This window comes from Dipodomys merriami, unplaced genomic scaffold, assembly GCF_024711535.1.
Source record: "Dipodomys merriami isolate MVZ:Mamm:240054 unplaced genomic scaffold, mDipMer1.0.p SCAF_19, whole genome shotgun sequence".
NCBI lineage: Eukaryota > Metazoa > Chordata > Mammalia > Rodentia > Heteromyidae > Dipodomys > Dipodomys merriami.
This window is the reverse complement of record NW_027203270.1, coordinates 461,590-486,458: the sequence shown is the minus strand read 5'-3', so window position 1 is coordinate 486,458 and position 24,869 is coordinate 461,590. Positions and strand designations below refer to the sequence as shown.

Sequence of the window (24,869 nt, the reverse complement as noted above, 5' to 3'; positions counted from 1 at the left end):
GTTAGAGAATTGAGGTGCCACTGGGGAGTCTATATAGTTCCTAAGCAAAAAAATACTTTTTGGGGAAATTTGGGAGACAGTCCAATTACAATAGTAATAGCTCAATAAAGAGTTGCTTTTATTGACAACCACATCGTCATTTTAAAAAATCTTTCTGCCTGGAGATCATATCAAAGCAAGCACTCAGTGATAAGCAGGTTCTGTGGTATAATTGACTCTGGTTAATTTGACCAGGAGCTAATAAGGAGCCAGTCTTGCTGTTTGCAAAACCAGTAGACTTCTGTTGAGCCCAATCCGCTGCTGGCATGAAGCTGGAAGAAATTTACTTCAATCATAATCTCACTTTTGTGAGGAGGGACTCCAATTCAGAACAAGTATTTGGATCTTCCTAAACTCGGTGTCTATAAATAAATATGTTGCTTCTTGTCATTTTTATCCAAGGGATACACAAGAATCTATACCAAATTTTGATTGAGGTACCCCAAAGAAAGAGAGTCACAAGTTCATCACCCCTAAAGGCACAGCAAAAAGTTACATTGTCTAATATTTTCAATCAGGGCTTGTGTCTCCTCGAACCATGCAAACTACTCTTCATCCATTTTTGTTTGAGAGGGGTGGTGCTGGGTGAACTCAGAGCCTCACTCTTAGCATGTTTGCTCAGCTGGTGCGTTACACCTTTAGCACCTGCATTTTGCTAGTTATTTTAGAAATGGAGTTTAGTAAACTTCTCTGGCTTCTAACCGCTGTCCTCTGGATCTCAGACCCTAGAGTTGCTAAGATTACAGGAGTGAACCACCACCACCTGGCTTATTTTCTTACACACCCTTCCCCCCCCCCCCCAAAGGCAGCATTTTAAAAAGAACTGTCAGTGGTTACCTGTATTAATGGTTCTCAAAATTCTTCAAAACCCAACTTTCATTCTGTTAACTTGGCCTAAGGGAGGACTCAGAATTACATTCTTAGGTCAGTATTCACAGCACAGAAATGCAATAGAATTGGTAGACTTGAGGTATGAAGCCATTCAGTGTCCTCCTTCAAGTAGAAGCCAGTGCACGGTTTCTCTATATTTCTTCCTTTAATATTTCTATGTGCTAATTTCTCTATTCTGTTTTCTTCCACCGAGCAGACAGACACAGTCCTATAAGCAAGCAATACTTGTGGCTATGATTGGAGTATAGCGCTTCACTGTACAATTTTTGGTTCTCTTACCCTACCCTTAGGGGATGGTGCCTTCCATTTAGATAAGATATCATAGGTGTAAGATAACAGTGGAAATTAATGAGAGTCAATGACTATTCTTACCTCACCACATGACCCCTTCTAGGCAGCTCACAAGCCTTTCTTGTTAATCCCTTTTACAACCCGTGAAGCTGGTTTTACTAGTAATGCCTGCATTGCAGCTTTGCATACTGAAATCCAAAGAGGGTGGAAAACTCCTAACCTCACAGTCTCCACTCAGCCAGAGTTCCATCCAGAAAAATAAAAGAAAGAACCATTACATTCACCAGCCACCATGCCAAGAGCTGAGCATCCTCGAAGCGTATTTAAATGAAGAACATAGATAAGCCTGGGTTTGTACTCCATCGTTGTTTTTTCTATCCAAAATAGAACTTCTGAGTTTATTTAAACAGCAAAGCATAACACCACTGTTACCATGGCATTACATTGGAAAAGACTTAGAGCAAAGTAGAAAAATATAAGCTCCTAGGCTTGAGTGAGCACCTTTTCTGTCAATGTTACCAAGAAGTCTTAACCCTTTCTTTCTATTCTTTGCCTCGATTTCTAGAAAGCAATTTTTTACATTGCTTTCATATTTATAGAACTTTCTTAATGCTTTGGTTCTTTGGCACTTTAGATTTCAGTGCATGGAAACTTTTTGTATTAGATATCTTAAAGTATCAAGTTAAATCACCCCCTTTATTGTTAGGTTCTGGCAGTGTTCTCTTAAATACCTAGCAAAAATTTCCTTCCACAAGAAAAGCAATATTGAGAGCCCATCCATATGCCTGGTTTTATTCTCCTATTTTCTTCTCTTGCAGAATAATTTTCTCTGCTGGCCAGTTAAGTTTATCTTCCTTGTGACTTTATGCCATTTCAGCAGTTCTTGTTGCATAGTTTTGTTTGTGTGTTAGTTGATCGTTTGTTTTGCCTACGCTGGGGTTAAACTCAGAGCCTTGAACTAATTTGAACTTTCTTGCTCTGGCTGATGCTCAATCACCTGAGCTATTGTTTCAGCCTGGCATTTAACTGAAGATGGAGTCTCAAGACTTTTCCACCCAGGCTTTGAACTTTTATCCTCTATATCTCAGCCCCCCACGTAGGTAGGTTTACAAGTGTGAGCCACTGGTTCCCAGATCTTGTTGGTGGTGTTTGTTGTACTGGCTAGGTACAGCACTTTCTTCCTCCAAGTCTTATGGGAGAAGTACTAAGTGTTTCTTTATTCATTTTGGTGCTAGTTGTTGGAGTATTTTTAGATGTTCTTTATTAGACTGAGGACATTCTCTTCTATTTGTACTCTGCTGAATGGATGGATCATGAATGGATGCTGAATTTTGTCAAATGGTTTTTCTGTATCAATTGATATGGTCATGTGGTTTTATTTCTAGAGGCTACTGTTTTTGATGAATGTGTTGATTTTTGGAATAGCTTTCAATCTATGTAATTGTCATTCTTCCTACACACCATTGTACAAAACTTGCCTTATCAAAAATTAGCATTTTTGTGTCTATGCTAACGAATGGTATTACTACATACCTTCCTTCCTCTCCTCCCTCCCTCCTTTCCTTTCTTTTATTCTTGATATCTGTGGAGTAATATTGACTTCATACGTTCAAATGGGAAGTGTTCTTTTTTTCTGCTTTTTGGAAGAGACATTTTAAAATTGCTGTTATTTCTTTTTTATTATTACTATCTTAAAGTAGTCGCACAAAGGAGTTATTATAGAATAGCTATTATTTCTTTTTTATTTGTATTATCATCCTGAAGTAATTGCACAAAGGAGTTTCCATTTAACAAAGCAGTTTATGAATACGTTATACCTTGATCAAAGTCACCCCTTTCAATGTTCTCACTCATTCCTCCCCTATCCACTCTTTCCTTCCTCTTCTTAATTCTGTAGAATATACATTGGATTGTGGTCAGCATTTTCCCCCTCTTCTCTTCATTGTCAACCCTTTTCCCCTTGACCCCACCCCATCCCTTTTGAGGACCTGCATCCTTTGAGATCTCCCTCGAATGTACTGTATTTCAGTTAATGCATTTGTATACGCTTGCGTACCACTCAACATATTTACTTAAGCTATTTACTCATAGCTTCCACATATGAGGAAAAACACAGATCTTTTGTCTCTCTTAACTTCACTTAACATAATTTTTTTCCACGTCTTTCTACTTCTTTACAAATGGCACAATATCATTCTATCTAATGGATGAGTGAAAGTTCACTGTGTATCTATTCCACATTTTCTCATCTATTCTTCCATTGAGGGACATCTAGGCTGATTTCCTATTTTGTTTATGGTGAATAGTGCTGTTGTTATTTCTCTAGAAAACGTGTGAAATCATCTGGGCCTGAAAAACTTTTACTTTTCAGCACGTGTCTAAACTATAAGTTCAACTTTCTTGAAAGTTATGAGGCTGTTCCAGTTGTTTGCTACATTTTGAGTGAGTTTTTTGGGGGGATGGAGACTGTTACTGGGGTTTGAACTCTGAGCCTTGCATTTGCTAGGGAAGTTCTCTACCACTTTTCCCATTTACTGTTCTTTTTGTTGTTATTGTTTTTGTTTTTTTGCTTTCTATTTTTTATATTGTGAGAATACTGTACAGAGGAGTTACAAGTAAATGGGCATCCCATTTACTTTTCGAATAAGGCTCACCTTTAGACCTGAACTGAGATCTTATTTATGCGTCCTGCAGAGCTGGAATACATACTGGTACCAGCATCACACAGCTCTTATCGACTGAGATGGAATTGTGTGAACATTTTATCCAGGTTGGCTTCCAACCTAGATTCTCTTGATCTCTATCTCTGAAGTATGTAGGATTACAAGTGTAAGCTACAGTACCCAACCTGAAATTTGTAGATCTTAAGAAATCGGCCTATTTACTCAGCATATCAGAATTATTCATTTCATTGTGTTTACTATTAGTAGTAGTAGTAAAGTAGTAGTAGTGTCCTTATCAGTATTATCATTTGGGCCCATGGCTTTGTACATTTTAGTTCTACCAACGAACTGTAATCTCAGCTCTTTTTAAAATTTTATTTTGAGACAAAATTATATGCATTCCAAGCAGGCCTCAAACCTTCCATCTTTCTACTCTTGAGTAGAAAGGATTACAGGTGTGCACCCCATGACCAGCTCCTTTATCACCTTTTAAATTGTGGGATTATTTGTGATATTCTGGTTTATTCCTGATATTAACAATTCCCCCTTTTATTCTGACAATATTACTAAATTATATCAATATGATTGGAGATTTTGTTTTTATTCTTGTTTTAAACTAGCTTTTGGTTTCTTCTGTCTTTCCCTATTCTTTTTCTCTTTTCAATTTCCTTTATGTCTGCTTCTATATTGATTATGTCTTTCCCTCAATTTTTCATTAAGCCTATTTACTTATTTTTATTTTTGGTGCTTGCTGGTCCTGGGGCTTGAACTCAGGGCTTGGGTGCTATCCCTGAGCTTTTTTTGCTCAAGGCTAGTGCTCTATCACTTAAACCACAGTGCCACTTCCCGCTATTTTGGTAGTTTAGTGGAAATAAAAATCTCACAGACTTTCCTGCCTGGGCCAGCTCTGAACCGTGATCCTCAGATCTTGAGTAGCTAGAATTGCAGATATGAGCCACCAGTGCCTGGATTTATTTTATTCTTCTTAAGGCCAACGTGAGGATTCTCTTTTCTTATATAAACATTTAATGTCATAAATTTCTCTCAAGGGACTGCATGAGTTCTATCTCACATCTGTTTGCTTTTCACTTCAGTTTTGTGAAAGCTATTTTATAACTCCTTTCAAGATCTCTTATTTGATTTGCAGATTATTTACAATGATGTTGCTTAATTTCTAATCTTGTATCTCTCTCTTGTTATCCTGTTATTGATTTTTACCTTATTTTCATTTAGAGTTGAATACTATATTCTTATTATCTTTTTTACTACTTAAATTCTTTTTTTTAAATGTTTGTGACCCAAGGTATTGTTAGCATTATCTTCCCCTCCCCCCTCTAGTAGGTCTTCAGCTCTGCCCAGACCTACCTGCACACTTACCTGGCTACTACCCCAGAGCTATCGACCTGCATAGGGGCTGATGCTGTATTGCTTCCTCTCCTGGGGAGATATGGCCCCTCTAATAAACCATATAATAATCTTTCTCCTGTGCCTGCCTACCTGCTTCCACATGGTCCCCTGGGATGGTTGTGATGGATCTTAACAGGTACAATCTATCTTGTGGACTCCTTGGTGTGATTTTTAAAAAGGATGCGATTGTCACCAGTTGTTCATGCTTGTCATCTTAGGTACTCAGAAGATTGAAATCTGGATGAACATGGGTTGAAGCCAGCCTAGATAATTAATGAGCAAAATGTCAGACTGGAGGTATGGTTCAAATGGGAGAGCACCAGCATAGCAAGGCAAGGCAAAGGAACATGAGACTGATTTCAAACATTAATGTTAGCAAAAAAAAAGTACTTTCTGCTGCTATGAGTAGCAAATCAAGTCAGTGAGAAGGGTCGAGTTCAAACTCTAGTACTGAAACACTTCCATGATTTTAGTCCCCCTCCCCCCCGCAAAAAAAAAAAGAAAAAGATTTTACTTTCTTATTGTTTGTTTGCTGCGAATAGGGCTTTGTCATGGAGTCTATTCTAGCACAGAACTAGAGTTCTTGCTCAGTCTCCTGATAGCTAAGATTACAATCAGAATGATAACATATACTGAAACGTTTCCTATCAGAAAAAAATGTTTTTTCCTTCTTCTTTTCACCTTTTTAAATGTCTAAATGAAATTAATTCCATATTTTTATGAAATCTTAAGGGAGAAATCATATGGTAAAAGTACTTCCTGCAATTGAACTTTTCTTTGATAGCTCACACTTACTATATAACTCATCTGGAGAGCAGCCAGTTAGTTTGATTGGCTGACAGCCCAGGTATGCAGGTAGGTGAAGGACTTTTGTGAATGGTTCTCACATGAAATATCCATTTTTTTTAAATCAATGCAGACAAAATATTTTTAGTGTACATATAGAATGATTAATTTATCCAAGTGAAATAAAAACAACACTTGTGTGTGTGTGTGTGTGTGTGTGTGTGTGTGTGTGTGTGTGTGTGTGTGTGTGTGCTGGTCCTAGGGCTTGAACTTGGGGCCTGAGTGCTGACACTGAGCTTTTTTCACTTTGCTCAAGGCTGGTGCTCTACTACTTGAGCCACAGCTCCACTTCCAGCTCCTTGGTGGTGAATTTGAGATAAGAGTTCCACTGATTTTCCTTCCTGGGCTGGCTTCGAACCATGATCCTCATATCTCAGCCTCCTGAGTAACTAGGATTACAGGCTGGAGCTGCTGGTGGCTGGCTTATTCCATGACTTTAATTTTCCCTTCTCTCTAAGACCTTTGTAGGTAAGAAAAGATTTGAGGATTCTAGAGCTGTGCGTGTAATTTGTATGATGTCAGGCAAGTTACCCAACTTCGGTGGAGTTTTGTTCTATATTTCACCTCATATGCTGAATTATTTCTGTTGTGTCTTTTAATAGAAGAACATGGGTGTCTGAGTATGTGTCACCATAAGGGATGAGTTCTCAGGACTGCTTTCAGCCTTGTGTTTATTTATGACTCTTGCATTCCCCATATTTGTTGGGTCTGTCTCCATTCACAGGCTCGGCTGAACTTGGTATCATATTCTTGGTGCCTGAAGCAACATAGGCAAGAAGGTGTTCATTAAATTGATTAATGGGAGAGGGAGAGAAGGAGGAGAAGGTAGAGGAAGGCGAAAAATGGGAGGGAGAAGGGTTAGCTGAAGAGGGAAAGGAAGGGAAGATGGAGAAGAGACAAAGAAAGGGAGAGGAAGAGGAGGAGAGTGAAAGGAACAAGAAGATGGAAAAGGAGGAGGGAGTGGAGGCAGAAGAGGGGTTATTTAGCAAATGTTAGCCTCATGGAAATGAAACTTTGCTTTATTTTTCTTTTCTGAGCCACGCGAATAAAGGGATGGCGTTCATTAACTGTGAAATTGAGTCAGAACATTGAGCCTCATTTAGAGATTCATCCAGCTAATACCTGGGTATATTACTTATCAAGCCTAACAGCTTAAAGAACTGTAGACTGCCTAGCTGAAATCCTCTGAGAGCGCGTGTGGGTTTAAGTTTGTTTGCAGCTGAAGTCAGCCACAACTACTGGAGCAGATCTTAAAATACTTCTTCACTTGAAAAGTCAGTATCCCTGTATTGAACAATAACCCCAGCTTGGAGCAACTGTTTGTTTTTATAGGAGCATAATCGACTCTTTTATAATGAACCCAAAGCTCCCCAATTGGTTGGGGGAGGGGATTGTTCAGCTATTTTCAGAATCTCTCAATATTCATCTTAAGACATTTGAACAAGAAAAAAACCTGACCTCCCCTCTCCAGAGCCTGGACATTGCCTTCAGGTTACTAATCACCAACTCAAGAAAAGCAGATGGACAGACAAATGGACAGACAGACACACATGGACTGACAGAGAAGACTTGCTACCAGGGTGCTTGGGCTTCCTCTCGTTTGTTTTGCATCCAGTAGTAAAGTTTTCTGGCCCTTACTGTGAGCTGGCAGCCACCGAAAGTCTCAAAGGCCCAGTTGTAGCTGCCTCAGACTTGGATTTAAGGAGTTACAACCTTGATCTGATAATCTGAAATCCAAAATTGTCCCAAATTGGAAATCATTTTTTTTGCACCCTGACATAATACCATACATAGAAAATTCCACATCTGATCTCATATAAGAGGGTCACACTCAAAATATCATGATACTTAAAAGTATTGTAAAAAAATATATATACCTACTGGTTATGTGTGAAATGTGAACATAAAACAGAGAGAACTTTGGATCTGTGCCATGGTATTTCATTATGGACATTCAAATATTCCAAAAATCTGAAAAAAACTAAAATGCTTTTTTTTGGCAGTATTGGTACTTGCTTTCAGAACCCTACGTTCACTTGGCTTTCTTGCTCATGGCTGGCACTCTACCACTTAGAACCAATTCTCCCATCCACATTTTTGCTGGTTATTTTGTAAATGGAATCTTACAGACTTTTCTGCCCAGCTTGGTTTAGAACTAGGATCCTCAAGAGCTTAGCCTTTGGAGAAGCCAAGATTCTAAGTATGAGCCACAAGTGCTCAACCACAAAACATTTCTTATCTCATGCATTTCGGAAATGGGACACTCAAGCTTTAACCCGGCTAGACATGGTGGCAGGACATGTAACCAACACATTCAGTGATTGGTAGGGGGACCAAAAATGCCACACCCACCCCAGAAGCAAGTAGAAGTGTCAAAGTTCTCACTGGCGGAGGATATAAGACCAAAACCTTCTAATACCCACATGGATCCAACCTCAGAGCTTCTGAGCTCCTCACTCAGAGGAACTGAAAGTGCCCAATCAGAGCAGAGAAGCAAGGGTGCACTCTCCTCTGGGTCATTTCCATACATGAAGAAAGAAGACAATAAACAAACAAGGCGAGGCCAGCTAGTCCTGCTTCTGAGGGGAAAATGTTCTAGGCACAAGGGTCACCAAAGGAAACACTTTTCATCTACAATTTCTAGCTCTCTCCTGAACACCAAAGTCATTGATAAGGAATAAACCTCTCGATCACAGTTCGGAGCCAACCTGGGCAGGGAAGTTCGTGAGACTCTTATCTCCTATTAACCAGCAGAAAATAAGAAATAGAGCTGTGGCTCAAAGTGGTAGAGTGCTAGCCTTAAGCTTAGGGAGAGCTCCCAGGCCCTGAGTTCAAGCCCCAGAAGTGATACCCCCCCAAAAGAATAAACCTCTCATGTTCCAGCTTTCTGGTACTCATTTTGTTAAACTGTAAGATAGTTGTTTACAGGACTTACACCACTGAAATCCTCCCCTGCATAGACCATCCTTTAGTCAATCTGTTTGTGTACTTGTGCCTATAATCCAGTACATGTTTTCATAGATGTTTATAATTTAGCTCTAACTTTCACATAGGAGAGAAAACAGGCATCCATTCGTCTTTCTGACCCTGACTTACTTAATGTAAAGAAATAAGAGGTGAGCCACCGATAATAAAGCTCAAGGCTTTATTGGGGGACAGACCTGCCTGGTTGCTCTAAGCAGATATGGAGGCAGCAGCAGTAGACCAGTGTGGGCAGAATTCAAACAGAATTTTAAGGGACAGTTATATGGGTCACATGGGCACATATGGGTCACATGGTTCACATTGCATGGACTATGGGAATTTGGGAGGTAGTGTCGCTTCTGAGAAGAAGGTGTGACAAAGGTGTTAAATGGGCTGCAGGAATTGGCAGGAGAGTCACATCCTGAAAAGGAGTGTAAGGAGATGGTTACAACTAGGACAGGAATTTGTATGCAACACCAGAAAAACAATACCGCATCAGGGAAATAGAAACTTCACCGATTTTTGTAAACAGGTAGGGACACAGGGCCGGGACTTAATTGGCAAGCTGACTCTGAGACCTCAGGATTAACAATCAACTTGCAGTTTAACAAAATGAATCTCAGGAAGCTGGAACATACTAGGGTGGAGGGAGGGGGTGGCTCAAAGGGAAGGAAGACAAATAGAGAGAGGAAGTGTGGCAAATGCAATCATAAAACTCAGTGTATGTGTGTGAAAATGAAGCCCAATAACCTGAGGGGATGAGTGGGGCTAGGAGGATTGGGGGGAATGATGGAAGGGGTGATATTCATTATGCTATATTGTACTTGTCTATTGACATGTAGAATTGCAAATCCTTTGGATAACGACTTAAAGATAGTAATAATAAAAAGATAATGTTTACAAAATAAATAAGTATATTTATCACCCTTTCTTTGTGTTCCAAAAGAAGAGGGATCATTTCTGTCCATGCACCTCATATTTCCTCTGGGGTTAGGTAAGTCCAGTAGTTTCTTAGTCATAGGGCCGGATCTTAGGGCCTGTGTGCTATCCCTGAGCTCTTTTGCTCAAGGCTAGTGCTCTACCACTTTGAGCCACAGCTCTGATTCCAGGGTTGCTGTTTTGTTTTGTTTTGTTTTGGTGGTTAAATGTAGATAAGAGTCTCATGGACTTTCTTTCCTGGACTGGTTTTGAACTGTGATCCTCAGAGTCTAGGGAGTAGCTACAGGTATGAGCCGTCAGCATCCACCTTCTAAGTCAAATATTTGGCTATACATACCTTTTTGTTTGTCTGTTTTTCTGGTGTCAGAGGTTGAATTTAAGGCCTTACACTTGCTTACTCACAGCTGGTCCTCTACCTTTTGAGCCACTTCTCCAGCCTGGCATTTTGCTGGCTCATTGGAGATGGAGTCTGAAGGACTTCTCTGCCTAGGCCGGCTTTAAACTATGATGCTCTGGATCTCAGCCTCCTGAGCAGTTGTGATGACAGGCATGTGCCACTAGCATCTGGTTTATTATCCTCTTCAGATTAGGCCCTGACTTACTAGCAGTTTTAGTTTCCTGCCATTACAAGTAAAGCTGTTACAACTATGTAATCATCCATCTATCACATCTCAGAGCACTGCAGCCGAATTATGAAATCATGCACATAGAAAGATGTATGTAAAGGTATTGACAGGCACTCCTGTATGCCTTGTATGACTTTAATAGTTGACTTGTTCAATCACTTGCATGAATGCTCAGGGTTCCTGTTGTTGATTCCCCCTGGTTGGAAAGTCAGAAACTTCAGCAGAAAGTGCCATGGTGAAGGTTTACAGCTACAAGGGAAGAAGTACTTGCCTATCCAGGTTATTTCCAGCCAAACTGTCCCCTGATGCCCTTACTATTGCCTTATTTCTCCTCCACTGACAGCTCTCAGGTGCAACTGAGAAATGGAGACCTACTATGCTTTTTTCCTTAGTATTCAGGTAACATGCACATTGTTTTTGTAGCTTTGATTCGTCTGGAGGCTAAACTTTGCGTATTAGTTAGAATTGTGCAGGGCAGTGGGTGGGTATGGCCCAAGTGGTAGAGTACCTGCTTAGCAAGGGCAAACCCCAGTACTGCTGGATGAGGAGAGGGTAATTTTCTGCTTCAGTGAACTGCCAAGTTTTCTGTCTGTCACTCTTTGATGTACATATTTGATGTATGCAATATATTCATGTGAAATATGAATACAGATACACATATATATGTTGTATTTTTAGGTTTACCTATAACAAATATTTTATTATTCCCTACACAGTGTTGACATTTAATTCAATTTAGTATTATTTGTCATTAATAACATAATTGAATTTTTTCTGGTGGTATGATGTTTGAACTCAGGGCCTCACTTTTGCTAGGCAGGTGCTCTACCACCTGAGCCACACCCCTGTACATTTTTTACCTTGGTCATTTTTCAGATATCTTAACCTTTTTACCCAGAGCCAGCCACTGCCTGTGATCCTTCTACCTCTTCCCCCCTGAAATAGCTGGAATACAGGCAGGTACTACCACTCTCAGCCAAACTCATTTTTATTTTCAGTCAAAATGCAATTATCTGTCAGTGCCTGGTGGCTCAAACCTGAAATCTTAGCTACCCTGGAGGCTGAGGTTGGAGGATAGAGGTTCAAAGCCAGCTCTAGCAAGGAAGTCCATGAGACTATCTCCAATTAACCACTACAAATCCAGAACTGGAGGTCAAGTGGTAGAGACCTCATCTTGAGTAATAACGCTTAGGAACAGCACCTAAGCCCTGAGTTCAAGCCCCAGGAAGACATGCACTCACACACACACAAAAATCTGCCCCCATTCCTGTATGATTTTGGATAATTTTCAGAATCATTTTTTCCACTTACAAAAGAATAATCAAGAGGAAAGTAATTGAAAATACCATAAATGCTGCAATTATTTGGGAAATTATTACATTTATTAAATAATGTCTTTAAGGAATAAGATAGATTCCACTCATGTTTTTCTTCGCATATCTTGATAATATGTTGTGCTACTTTTTTTTTTTAACAAAGACCCTAAATGTTCTCTAAGTTTATTCACGGCTATTTTGTGTATCTTATTCATTTGAATAATGTCTCTCTTTTTAAAAAGTGCTATTTTTCTTTTCAATTGTTGTTGTTTAAATACTGAAAAGATTTACCAAGGTAGCTATAGGTCATGGTGGCTAGCACTTTGCTGGTCTTTCAGCCAGCTTTCTATGTAACTTGCTGGTTCAAATCCATTCTTACTAGATCCCTTTGATTTTTCTGAGGGAAAAGAAAAATCATATATCAGTTGGAAATGACAACATTGTCTTTTTTTCCCTGGATTCCTCTCAGGCATCAGCCATTTGTTTTATCGCATTGTCCAAAACTTCCAGAACAAGTTGGGTTATTGTGGAGATGGTGCTGGTGGCAATGTGAACCTTACTCTGCAGAACATTCCAGAACTCCCCCAGGGCATAAAATCACCCAGTTTACGATATGTCCCTTTGTCTCTTATCTAGAATTGCCTTCCTTTTTCAACTGGCTCTTGCCATTTGATTTTATCTGACTCATTTTACTATGATACTAGTAGGTTCTTTTTTCTGGCCTATTTATTCAGTAGAGTTTTGTTTTCTTTTTTAGTAATGTTTTTCTTAATAGTAATACATACCTTCATTCTTTAAGGAAGAGAACATAGGCTGTGGGCAGCATTTTCTTACATACAATCAAATTCAACTTCCTGATGTTTTTCCTTCTGACTGTACAAGTGGGAAACTCATTTAATTTTCTTCCCTTGAGCTAACACTGTCCAGGTTTAGGTGCAGGGTTATGATCGCTTTATAAAAACAATTAGGAAGCTTGTTTCTTCTCTCCACTCAGTTTATAGAGCAAAAGAATTATCTGTTCTTCAAACTTGGAAAAAATATTGTTCATAAAAAGCAGAGCCATGTTTGGAGGTAAGCCTTGACTGCACTTTCAATTTCTGTCCTGCTTACTTTTTTTCTCTTCAAACTTTCTGCTTCATCCAGAGTCAGTTTTGGTCATTTATATTTTCCTAGAAAAGTGGTTATTTCATTGAGAATTTCAGATTTATTAGCATGAAGCAGTACAAGGTTTCCTCTTAGGATACTTTCACTGTGCCATAAGCACCTCTCCCTTTTAGTAAATATTCTTCTTTTATTTTTAGACTTCAAAAGTTTGTTTGTATGGCTGGTTCAGATATGATACTAATAAGTTCCAGATAGCAAAGTTAAGGAAATAAATTTTAATGTTTTTCCCCTTTTCTAATGAATGTCTGTGTTTCCCTTCCTTCCTTTTTCCCTTCTTTCCTTTTTTTCTTCCTTAGCTTCCTTTATTATCTTCTTTTGTCCCTCCCTCTTCTCTCTTCCCTTTCTTTCTTTCCTTCCTTCCATCCTCTCATCTTCCTTCCTTCTTTCTTTTCTTTCTCTCTTCCTTTCTCTTTCTTTCTTTCTTCCTTCCTTCCTTCCTCCCTCCCTTTCTTTCTTTCTTTCTTTGTTTTTTTCTTTCTTTCTTTCTTTCTCTTCCTTCCTCTGTTTGTTTTTCCCTCTTCTTTCACTTGTTTCTCTCTCCTTCCCTCCCTCCTTCCCTGATCTTCCTATCTTTCTTCATTTCTTTCTTTTTACATTTATTTCTCTTCCTTCTTTTCTTCCTTTCTTCCCTTCCTCACTCCCTTTTTACCCTCCCTCCTTTCCTTCCTTTCCCTTTTCTGATTTCCTAAAGCTGACTTTGCTTAAAAATTTTATTTGAAGGCTGAGCTATTTTATGTTCACCCTTTTTGGTTAATAACAAAAAGATTTAGCTTTTAAGCTACCAAATTGTCCTGAGTTTGACTACAGCAACATTCCCTAGTTTTTCCATAGGCAGCTTTCTTATCAAGTTTTTCAAAACATTTCTGAATTATAGTTTTTCCCCTCTGAGGCCCAAAAGCTGTTTATGTAGGATTTTGTTTTAATTTTATGAGATTAGTTTTGTTTTATTTGAATTGGCATTCATAAGTTATAGATATTTTAATGAAAATGCGTTTAAATGTTGCCAGTATAAAATTTCCATTGGTGAGACTATTCTAAGATTTATTTTGTAAATAAATAATGTGATCAGTTTATATTAATGTGTTATCGGCATTATGAAAATAAAATACATTACATATTTGAGGGCTCATGTTTAGCAGCAATTATATTGTTCCCTATAGCTTTCTTGCTTACGTTCATTATTAAATATATGCACATCTCTGTGGTTGCTAAAGGTCAAAGATGTTATGCTTGTTTTAAACCCTCCATTTCTGCTCATTTCAGGTCTAATGTGTACCTACAGATTGGAATACTTAAAAAATGGCAAATCAGGAAGGAAGCCTGGCAGCATTACAGGCCATCCGTCCTACTGCTCAGAGAATAACTCTGAGGTCCCAGACAGTGACAAGGGAATTGTATAGAGCCATAACTGGCAGTACAGAAACACTCCCCCCCGCCCCCTGCAACATGCCCTAAACTATGGTGTTTCTTAATGTACAGCTTACTCAAGGAAATTAACGTCTACTTCCGCATTGATGCTCCAAAGCTTTAAAGCAAAACACCTCGGTTGTTGCCCAAAGCCAGTGAAGCCTTGTCCGGAAGGACCTGTGATTCAAAGGGCCCAGGTAAGAAGCAACAACTTCTGCTTCACCTACACGCACAGGCAGTTTGCTGCACATGGCAGCTGCCACACCAAATCCACACGGAAGTCCTTGCTGGCTCTGCCTCTCTGGCTCTCTCTTTTCTCTTCCATGGTCTCTTCCTCTTCTCATGGGAATCTGGTAAGCCTCTCTCCCCTACTCTCTCATTTGATCTTTTCTTCTCTCCTTGTTGCTATGCCCTGTGATGTTCTTTATGTTCTTTCTATTCATCCTAACTTAGAATTGACTGGGATATGTTAACCTTGTAAAAAAAATATATTGAGTAAAGATAGAAGCAGGTTAGCTTACACTACCTATAATCCTAGCTACTCAGGAGGCTGAGATATGAGGATCACTGTTCAAAGCCAGCTTGGGCAGGAAATTGAGTGACTCTTATTTCTAACTGCCCCCAAATCAAAAGTGGATAGGTGACTCAAGTGGTAGAGCACCAGCCTCGAGCAATTAACCTAAGAGATAGTACCCAGACCCTCAGTTCCAGCCTAGTACCAACACACACACACACACACACACACACACACACACACACACACACACACACACACACACACACACCAAAAGTACCTTAGCGCCAAAGTAGAGGAATCTAAGAACTCATCCTTCATCATGATTGTCAGTTCTTCATTATTCAATCCGACTCCATAGAACACATGAGAAAGGATGAGCCACGTTGACAATGAAACCCCCTAAATCTCAGAAATCCATGAAGTGCTACCCTCTCAAGCCCATTGGTCTTCCATAACCACACTCCCACACCCACATGTCCTTGCCACAGAGAGGCCAGGCGAACAATGGGACTCTCAGCTAACACCATAAATGAAAGTCCAGACCCCAAAGTGTGGTTTAAGAATCAGCAGGTGGAATAGGGTGAAGGAAGAGGGGTTCAAGGTGAGGCTCACAGCTGCAGAATTCCTGCCTATTCAAGTCTGGACACAGCTCTGCCTGGACCCTTAGAAGTCTACACTGCCAACCCCACCTATTCATCTCTACTGCATGACTCTAAGCTGGACATCTGGTGACTGAGTTTCCACATGGTCCTCCTCTTCTCAATTCATAATCAAAACCCTAGAAGTATTTTTTAAATTTAAAACTAAATTCATTCATGCATGCATGCATTTTGGTGGTACTGGGGTTCAAATTCAGGGCCTTGGGCTTGGAAGGCAGTTGCTTTACCACTTGAGTCATACTGCTAAACTTTTTTATTTTTTCATTTTTTACATAGAGTCTCCTATTCATATCCAGACTGGCTTGGCCTGACCCTTCCCCTATTTATGCTTTATGGCTCTCATATAGCCAGATGACAGGTGCACACCACTACACCCAGACATAAGTGAACAACAGAAGGAAGATACAAGAGAGCTGAAAGAAATTCTGTAAAACATGGAAGAGGAAAAAAAATCATTTGAAAAGCTACAAACCGTGCTGAAATTAAAAATACATATTGCTCAGAAAAGATTGACATGGATGTAAACTGTGAACCCCCAAAAGGAAACAGGAAAAGCACAACAGAAATCATGCCAAATATACAAGAGCAGACATTTTGTTATGGAATGGCAAGTTATATGTCCTATGATTAATATAATACACCAGATACCAAGAAACATGGAGAGAGCATAATCGACCAAACCATGTCCATTCAACCTAGAGAGTTTCAAGACTAGCAGAGAACATCCTACATCTGTCAGCTACTCTTGCCAACCTTGTAATAATGAAACAAATAAATGAAACAAACACATTTTAAAAGCTACTTACAGGGATAAAAATTAAACACAATAGTTTAGGTGCCAGTAACTCACTCCTGTAGTCCTAACTATTCAGGATAAAAATTGAACACAAGAATCCAGTTGCTTACTCCTATAATCCTAGCTACTCAGGAAGCTGAGATATAAAGGGATGGTCATTTAAAGGTCAACTTGAACAGAAAAGTCCAGGAAACCCCATGTCTATTAACCAGCAAAGAGCTGGTTAGAGGCTTAGCTCAAAAGATAGAACACCAGCTTCACGAAGCTCTGAGTTCCAATCCCAGTACTGGATTTAAGCACAGTAAACAAAAATAAATAAATAAATAAATACAATGTCTGCACTCCTCCCATGTAAGAAATGAGACCAAATGTTTTACATCCTGACAAATTGAGATATATAAAAACAAACATAATAGTCATAAAACTTTCTGGAAAAAAAAAGTATTTGATAACCAGGTTGAGATTTCCAATAGTGGGATGGGCCAGGCATAGTAAAAAGAGTGAAAGTGTTTGTTAAATCAACATAAACAAAGGACTTTTAAAATTATGACCACATAAAGCAATAGAATTTTTTTATTAATGTTGACAAAGTTGGAAACATAATAAAACATGTTACTGGGAGGGTAATCTTTTTTTTTCCTGAAAAACTCCTTGTAAAGTGAGTCATCAAAACAGAAACAAAATTAGAATTGCCGTCCATTCAGTGGCAAATAAAACATATCTACTTAATGTCTGAGTCACTGCATCTTTATTTAATAAAGAATCGTGAGTGGCCAGGGAAATCAATGAAAATGCAAATAAGATGATAAATATCATTGTTATCAACCAACCAATCACGAACATGCCATGCCAGGAAGACTAGAATGTTGAGAGCGTGGTGGTCCAGTGCTTCTCTGTGCAACATGACCCCACAAGATGTCTCACAAACAAAAGTCCTCATGTAACAGAATTCCCCAAGTCACCAGAGGCTATCTGACAACACAGCTCAGAAGAAAGGGTCATTCCCTTGGCTTCCTCAACTTTTAGAAAAATCAAAAGCTACCACCTAGATTTGGGTATCGTAGCTTATGTCTGTAGTACCACCTCTTGGGAAGTAAAAGCAGGAGTGAGGCTATCCTGGATAGGAAAGCCTTTAAGGAGATTCCATCTCCAAATTAACCCATGAAAAACTGGGCTGGAGACATGACTGAAGTAATGGAGTGTCATGAGAGAACCAGCTGAAGAAAGAATCAGGCCTCGAATTCAAGTCCCAGTCCTAGCTAGGAGGAAGACCATCTAATGAGTGTGCTTTTTCCTGAAGGTCCACCCTAAATAAATGTGTCATTCTTTCTCATTGCTTACTTCTTATTACTGGTCCCTCGTCTTTATATAAGTTGTTGTTATTATTGTGGCAATTACCTTCTGCCACTTTTAACTAAAAGTTCATTCTGTGAGGAAGGGCACATATTCTATTTTGCTCACCATCATATCTCAGACCTAAAATTGTACTTGATGTACAGTAAACGTACAATTGCTTTTGTTTTATTGGGGGGTTTTGTTTGTTTTTCGCTGGTCCTGGGGCTTGAACTCTGGGCCTGAGTGTTGACCCTGAACTTCTTTTGCTCAAGGCTAGCACTCTACTCCTTGAGCCACAGCAACACTTCCACCTTTTTTTTCTGAGTAGTTCATTGGAGATATGAGTGTCATGAACTTTTCTACCTGGTCTAGCTTTGAACTGTAATCCTCAGATTTCAGTCTCCTGAGTAGCTAGAATTACAGGTATAACCATTGGTGCCTGCCTACTATTTTTTTTTTTTTTTGCCAGTTCTAGGGCTGGACTCAGGGCCTGGGCATGGTCCCTGAACTTCTTTTGTTCAAAGATAGCTCTCTATACTTGAGCCACAGCGCCACTTCTGGCTTTTTCTGTTTATGTGGTACTGAGGAATTGAACCTTCATGCATGCTAGGCAAGCACTCTACCACTAAGCCATATTCCCAGCCCTCATAACTATTGTTTAAAGAAAGCTATAAACCAGGGGTGGAGGTGTGGTTCAAGTGATAGAGAACATGCCTATCAAGTGCAAGGCTCTGAGTTCATAACCCAGAATTGAAAATAAGCAAATAAACAAAGGTGTAAGCCGAAAGCAAAATATGACATGAAACTACTCAAAGAAAGCTAAATACAGGTATTATATCAATTAATGTGAATAAAATATAGGCAATTATTTAGTGGGGGAAAAATGATTTGATTACCCCCAAAATAAACTAAGTGAAATATAGTAGCTAAGAAAATACTGGCTATGAAGAAACAAATGCACATTTTTGATTTCTAAATCCAGGTCATTGCTTAGCTCAACTCTCCTCTCTCTTTGGGCCAACTATTTGCTTTTCTCCTACAATGATTTTTTGAGCCTACAGGCAGATACAGGTCACCTAAGGGTGATCCAGCCCACAACACTGTGTCCAGTCATCCACTAGGAAAGAATGACATTGGGGTGTGTGTGTGTGTGTGTGTGTGTGTGTGTGTGTGTGTGTGTGTGTGTGTGTGTGTGTGTGTGTGTGTGTGTGTGTGTGTGTGTGTGTGTGTGTGTGTGTGTGTGTTGCATATTAGAACAGGAGGAGATGCCCACAAAGTTGTCTAATGCATAGCTGGAGATGTTGTCAGAAGAGCAATCTGGACTGAGTCAATACATGTCAGAGTCCATGACATGTGAATGGCATCTGAAGCCAAGAAAAAAGACAGTGATTGCAGGATTGGATAAAGCATTGTCTTTTCTTTGAGGTACTCTCCTTATTAGCCCTGAAAGACCCATGTCTTGATAACTTCTTCTGACCTGGACAAGCTGTCATAGTCACTCTCCCTATATAGAAAGAGAGTGAATGAATCAAAGAAGCCCTTAAAACAGATTTGTAAAATACAGGTTGACCCATTGTAACAAGGAGATGTACAAAACACTTAGTTGAAAACGAACTTTACAACTTCTGGCCGGCAGGTGGGGTCGGGGGGAGGGTTAGTTGTGGAGGTGGGGAGGGAAGGGATGGTAGGGGGAAACAAAGGAGGAGGCAACAATGCTCGATAAGAAATGTACTCATTACCTTGCTTATGTAACTGTAACCCCTCTACAGTATTTTACACAAGACAACAAGCAAATCAGAGCACGTAGAGCCCAGAAATGAAGGGAAGAGGCAGGTCCAAGGAAGGACAGAAGGATCAGGGGGCTTAACGATGTCACAAAGACCAGTGTAAGGACATAAATCCAAAATCCCCTTTGCTGTGTAACTGAAAAAGAGCAGAAAGCGTGCTCAAACAGCCAATCAGAGAGCGAGGAGGAAGGGGAGGGGCTTGTCAAACTCAGGAGTCGGAGGGGGTGGAGCTGATCATCTTGAAGTAAACAGAGTATCCATTTCCTTTCTCAACAGGGAAGAAATGATGCACATCAAGTCACCTAAACTACGGCTCTTCCCACAGTCCCACAGGGTTACAGAATTGAGAACTAATTGTCTTGAGGACAATTTGTCAAGAGGAGAATCAAAGACTCATTCAAAGGTGAGTACATTTTAAAAGGAGAGTGAAAATAAATCATCAAAGGTGAATCCATGATCAATTTTGTTGGTCATGGTGGCGCATGCTTTAAGTGTGATTCAGCACGAAGAAGCAGGAACTGATGGCAAGTTTGAGATCAGTCTAGCATACATGGTGAGGTCTTAAAAAACAAACAGGCATCATAAATGAGAACTTTCTCATCAATAAAATTCAAGTGGGTCTTCAAATTGATTTGGGTTTTGGATTTGCTTTTGCCTTCCTTATTGAGTTGTAAAAGTTTTTATATGCATCTCCCAATGCATAAGTTGTCTTTCATTCTATAGATTTATTTTCTGTTCAGTAGCTTTTTATCTTTTCTTTCTTTTTCTTTTTTTGTACTGATCCGGGGACTTGAACTCAAGGCCTCTGGGCACTGTCCTTTAGCTTTTTTGTTTTGTTTTGTTCTTGTTCAAGGCAATCACTCTACCACTTGAGCCACAGTTCCACTTTGGACTTTCTGGTAGTTAATCAGAGATAAGAGTCTCAGACTTTCTTGCCAGGACTGGCTTCCAAATTCAGTGCCCAGATCTCAGCCTACTGAGTAGCTGGAATCCTAGGCATGAGCAACTGGTTCTGGGAAGTGCAGAAGCTTTTTAGTTAATTTTGTCTCTACTTCTGCTTTTGTTGCCTGTACTGTGGAGATCATATTCAAGGAATCTTTGGCTAGCTCAATGAGCAGAAACTTTCCCCCTGTTTTCTTCTTCAAAGAGTTTTCAATGTATCAGGCTTATTGAGTTTAAGCATTTATTTCATTTTAGCTGACTTTCATGACGTTTGTAAGAGTGTTGTCTAGTTTTGTTCTTTTACAAGTGGATATACCATTTATTGAAGACTTGCTTTCTCCACTGTGGGTTCTTGTGGAGTATCCTTTGACTATATAGGTGATATACAGGTTTCATTCTGATTCTCCATTTCATTCTATTTATTGAAATGTCTGTTTTGTGTCTGAACCATATTGTTATAATAAATGTAGCTTTATAATATGTTTTGAAATCAAGAAGGATGATACTTGTATCATTATTCTCCCTGGAACTCTGACTGTTCATGGTCTCCCATGGTTTCAAATTAATTATAGAATTTACTTTATTTCTGCAAAAAACAAACAATTACACTGGTGATAGAGTGCCAGCCTAGCAAGCTTGAAGTCCTGCATTCAAATTCCAGTACCACCAAAACAGAATGACATTGAATCTACTTATTGCTTTGAGAAGTATGAACAATACTTGACAATACTAATTTTTCCAATAATAACCTACTTATTGGTGATTTTTAATCTTTCTTTGGTAAATGTTTTGTGTTTTTTAGCACATACATCTCTTTGGTTATAAGACTTGGTTTCCGTTTATAAAAGCTTTTTTAAGGTTTCTGTCTTTTGCTATAGAAATGAGGTTTTCTTTCTTGTTCTTTTTTTTTTTCCTGAGGAGTGATTGCTAGGGTAGTGTGGCAGAAGAACTCACCATGTAGCCCGGGGTGTCCTTAATCTCATAATCCTCAAGCTTCAAAGTTCTGAGATTACAGGCGTGTACCATCACACCCAGACAAAAACTAGCTTTCTTATTTTTTCTCTTTTCTTCTTTTTATTTGGCTACACTTGTTGATGTTTCTAGGTTGCTAACTTCTTCCCTTTCAAAATGGGAATGCATAAGGCTAAAAGAAAATTTGGAGAGTCATCTGTAACCTTCACGGAGACCTAGCTCCCAAGCAAGTCCTAGCCTCCTCCTCAGCTTCATTGGTTTCTTTCATGTAGAGTATTCAGGATTTTTACTTGTAGTTAGCAGGAAGGATCTAGAAATAGTTGACTGCTACAGATACCAGTAATGGAGAACCGATTCATCCAGCAGTGGCATATTTCTAACACAAGCATCATATCACCATTAAAAACCATGTGCTTAATGTATAGGTAGACACTTATAATCCATCACTGAGTGTAAAATAAAAATTGGCTTGCACAAACTGTAGATGTTCATGTCATCTTTTCAAAAGTAAAAAGGTTCATTGAGGTTAGGCCTGTAATCCCAGATATTCAGAAGGCTAAAATATGGAAGTGGAAGTGTGGTTCAAGTGCCAAAGTGCCAGATTTGAGTGAGAAAGCCAAGCAAGACCCTAAATTCAAGCCCCAGGTATATTCTCTCTCTCTCTCTCTCTCTCTCTCTCTCTCTCTCTCTCTCTCTCTCTCTCTCTCTCTCTCTCTCTCTCTCTCTCCCCCCTCTCTTTCTCCCTCCCTCTCTCTCTCTCCCCTCTCTCTCCCTCCCTCTCCCTCTCCCTCCATCTCTCTTTCTCTCCCTCTCTCCCTCTCTCTCTCCTTCACTTTCTCTCCCTCCCTCTCTTCCTCCCTCTCTCTCTCCCCCTCTCTCTCTCTCTCTCTCTCTCTCTCTCTCTCTCTCTCTCTCACACACACACACACACACACACACACACACACACACACACATACACACAGGAATGTTCATAAAAATAGCATATTAATTAGGAAAACACTACAATGCAGCACTTGGAAATTCAGTACTGTGGTTATTATGTGGTTTAGCATTTCTTTGTTGTATCTTTCTGTTTTTCAGATAAATTTGAACAATGCACATTTTTTGTTAAAAAGAAGACAGTGCAGGGTGCCTCTGTCCCAGGAATGCCTTCCATTGCCTCCATAGGTTCCTCCTGGCTTTTCCTCTGTCACGCTTAAGACCCATCATTTTTCTCTCTATGCTCTTACTTCATCATTGTGAGTTGATGACTGTACCTATGGAAGTTGTGCAATGCTCCAGGCTGGCAGAAGGCAGAGAGCTGCTCCTCAAGACCCTGTTCAGACAGACTCCACTCACGTCTCACTTTATACCCAACACTACAAGGAAAGCCAAGAAATCAGCATCCTTGGTCCTGAATCTCCAAGAAAGAAGGGGCTAGGAATGGAGATGAGCGAGCCAACTTCAGTTTTTACGTTGTATTTTTATGTACCAAATTAAAAGCATATTTGGTTGAGTGCATAGACTGAACTTAGTGACAGCCAAAATATGCAAGAATTGTGTTTTTCGGGCCCTGTAAAAAGCACTTGTGACATGTGACCATTAAAAGGAGTTAGGAGATGTACTTACAAACTATTCGGGCTGTGATGCCTATGTTGCCAGGGTGCGACGCTATAAATTGTGTGTCTTTACTTGAAGAGAAGATGGGAAAGCCGACGCTGAGTGCACATGTCTTCATCATAAACTCATTCACAGGCACGTTGTTGTACAGGACAGGGAAGAGCACTTTCAAGCTGGGTTAGATTACATGAAACCTAAGTGACTGCAAAAAAAAAATCATCAAAAAGCAAGATTTGTCATAGAACGAAAGGCCACAAGCTGTTAGACCAAAAGCAAAGCCTTTGGGGGTGTTAGAAGATCTGAGAGTTCCATGAGACTCTGCCATTAAATATATAATGTGGGTTGAAAGTGTGCCCTTGAACACATAATTAACATAGATAAACTTTGCTGTCCTAATCCCAAACATCAGGGGGCATAGGAAAAGATCGTTTAAACACTTGGCCCCCAAATGATTGTACCCCAAGGAGAACTGATATCTCCAGAAAATTAGTAGCTGTAAAGGTAATGAATCACACTTAACCCCTCACCAAGAGTGGACAGAAAGGAACACAGAGAGATCTGGAAGAGCAGAGATGTGAGCAAACCATCAGCCCTCTGTCAGCTGTCATCGTTAGCTGGGAGATGGATGGTACAGCCCCAAGGGAAATAAATACAATGGACATAAATCTTTAAAACCCCATAAAACTCTATCAACATTATTTTTGCACAGTTGGAGAAATCACTTGACAATGCAATTTATGGAGTCTACATCCCAATTCAAAAGACTTGGAGTCTTTTGTTGATTTCATCTTACAAAACTATAAAGAACAGACCCCAGGAGGGAAATGGATTACAGTAATAAGAAAGTTGTTCCTTGCTCTAGTCAGGAAGATCTCTCATCCCAAGGATTGAAGGTCACACTGAGAATCCTCCATTGGCTCCTTCCAGACCATCAGCCGTCAAGTTGACATGCAAGTTATAGAGGTCTTCACAGGCCTTGATGGAGTTAGAATTTTGGTTTTATTCACATAGATTAATTATACAAACGGATTTCATTGTGCCTTTTCCATACAGGTATATAATAGAATTCTTGCTCTACCATGTGGCATTCTGTGATAACACAAGCTCCCTGTGCCTTGATTTTCCATCTGTTAATTGGGGGGGCGGGGTCAATAATTGTATCTGCCTCTGGAAGCAGTGAAATGAACATATTTTATCCCAGGGGAAGAGAAAAAACAAATTGTTTAAATAGGGATACAGGTGGACCCATTGCAACAATGAGATGTACAAGACGTTATGTTGAAAAACGAACTTTATAACTTTGGTAGGGGGGCCCTGTGCGGGGCGGGGGGGGGGGGACGAGGGAAAGATGAGAAGGGATGGGAAGGAGAAACAAAGGAGGAGGCTACAATGCTTGATAAGAAATGTACTCATTACTTTGCCCATGTAATTGTAACCCCTCTGTACAGTATTTTCACAATAAAAAAACATATTAATAATAAAAAAGAAAATGTTTTATCCCAGTGCCTTGCTTTATAATTATCATAAGAGTGGTTAAGTCTTATGTCTTCTAGTAATGATAAATTTCCAGCTAAGTTTCTAAACTGTGAGATACCTAGTAACCTGTGGATTTCTTTCTTTTTTTTTTTATTGTGAAAATACCGTAGAGGGGTTACAATTACATGGGCAAGATAATGAGTACATTTCTTATCAAGCATTGTTGCCTC

General features: G+C 39.6%; 1 long non-coding RNA gene across 1 annotated transcript in view; it reads left to right on the top strand.

Moving 5' to 3' along the window:
• LOC138830334 (uncharacterized) overlaps positions 1-24,441 on the top strand; it is a 30,466-nt gene extending 6,025 nt beyond the window's left edge. The window contains exons 2-4 of the long non-coding RNA XR_011373005.1: positions 14,626-14,750; positions 19,924-20,050; positions 22,645-24,441. This is a non-coding gene — a long non-coding RNA (uncharacterized lncRNA). The remainder of the gene's footprint in view (positions 1-14,625; positions 14,751-19,923; positions 20,051-22,644) is intronic.
• Positions 24,442-24,869: the final 428 nt, after the last annotated feature.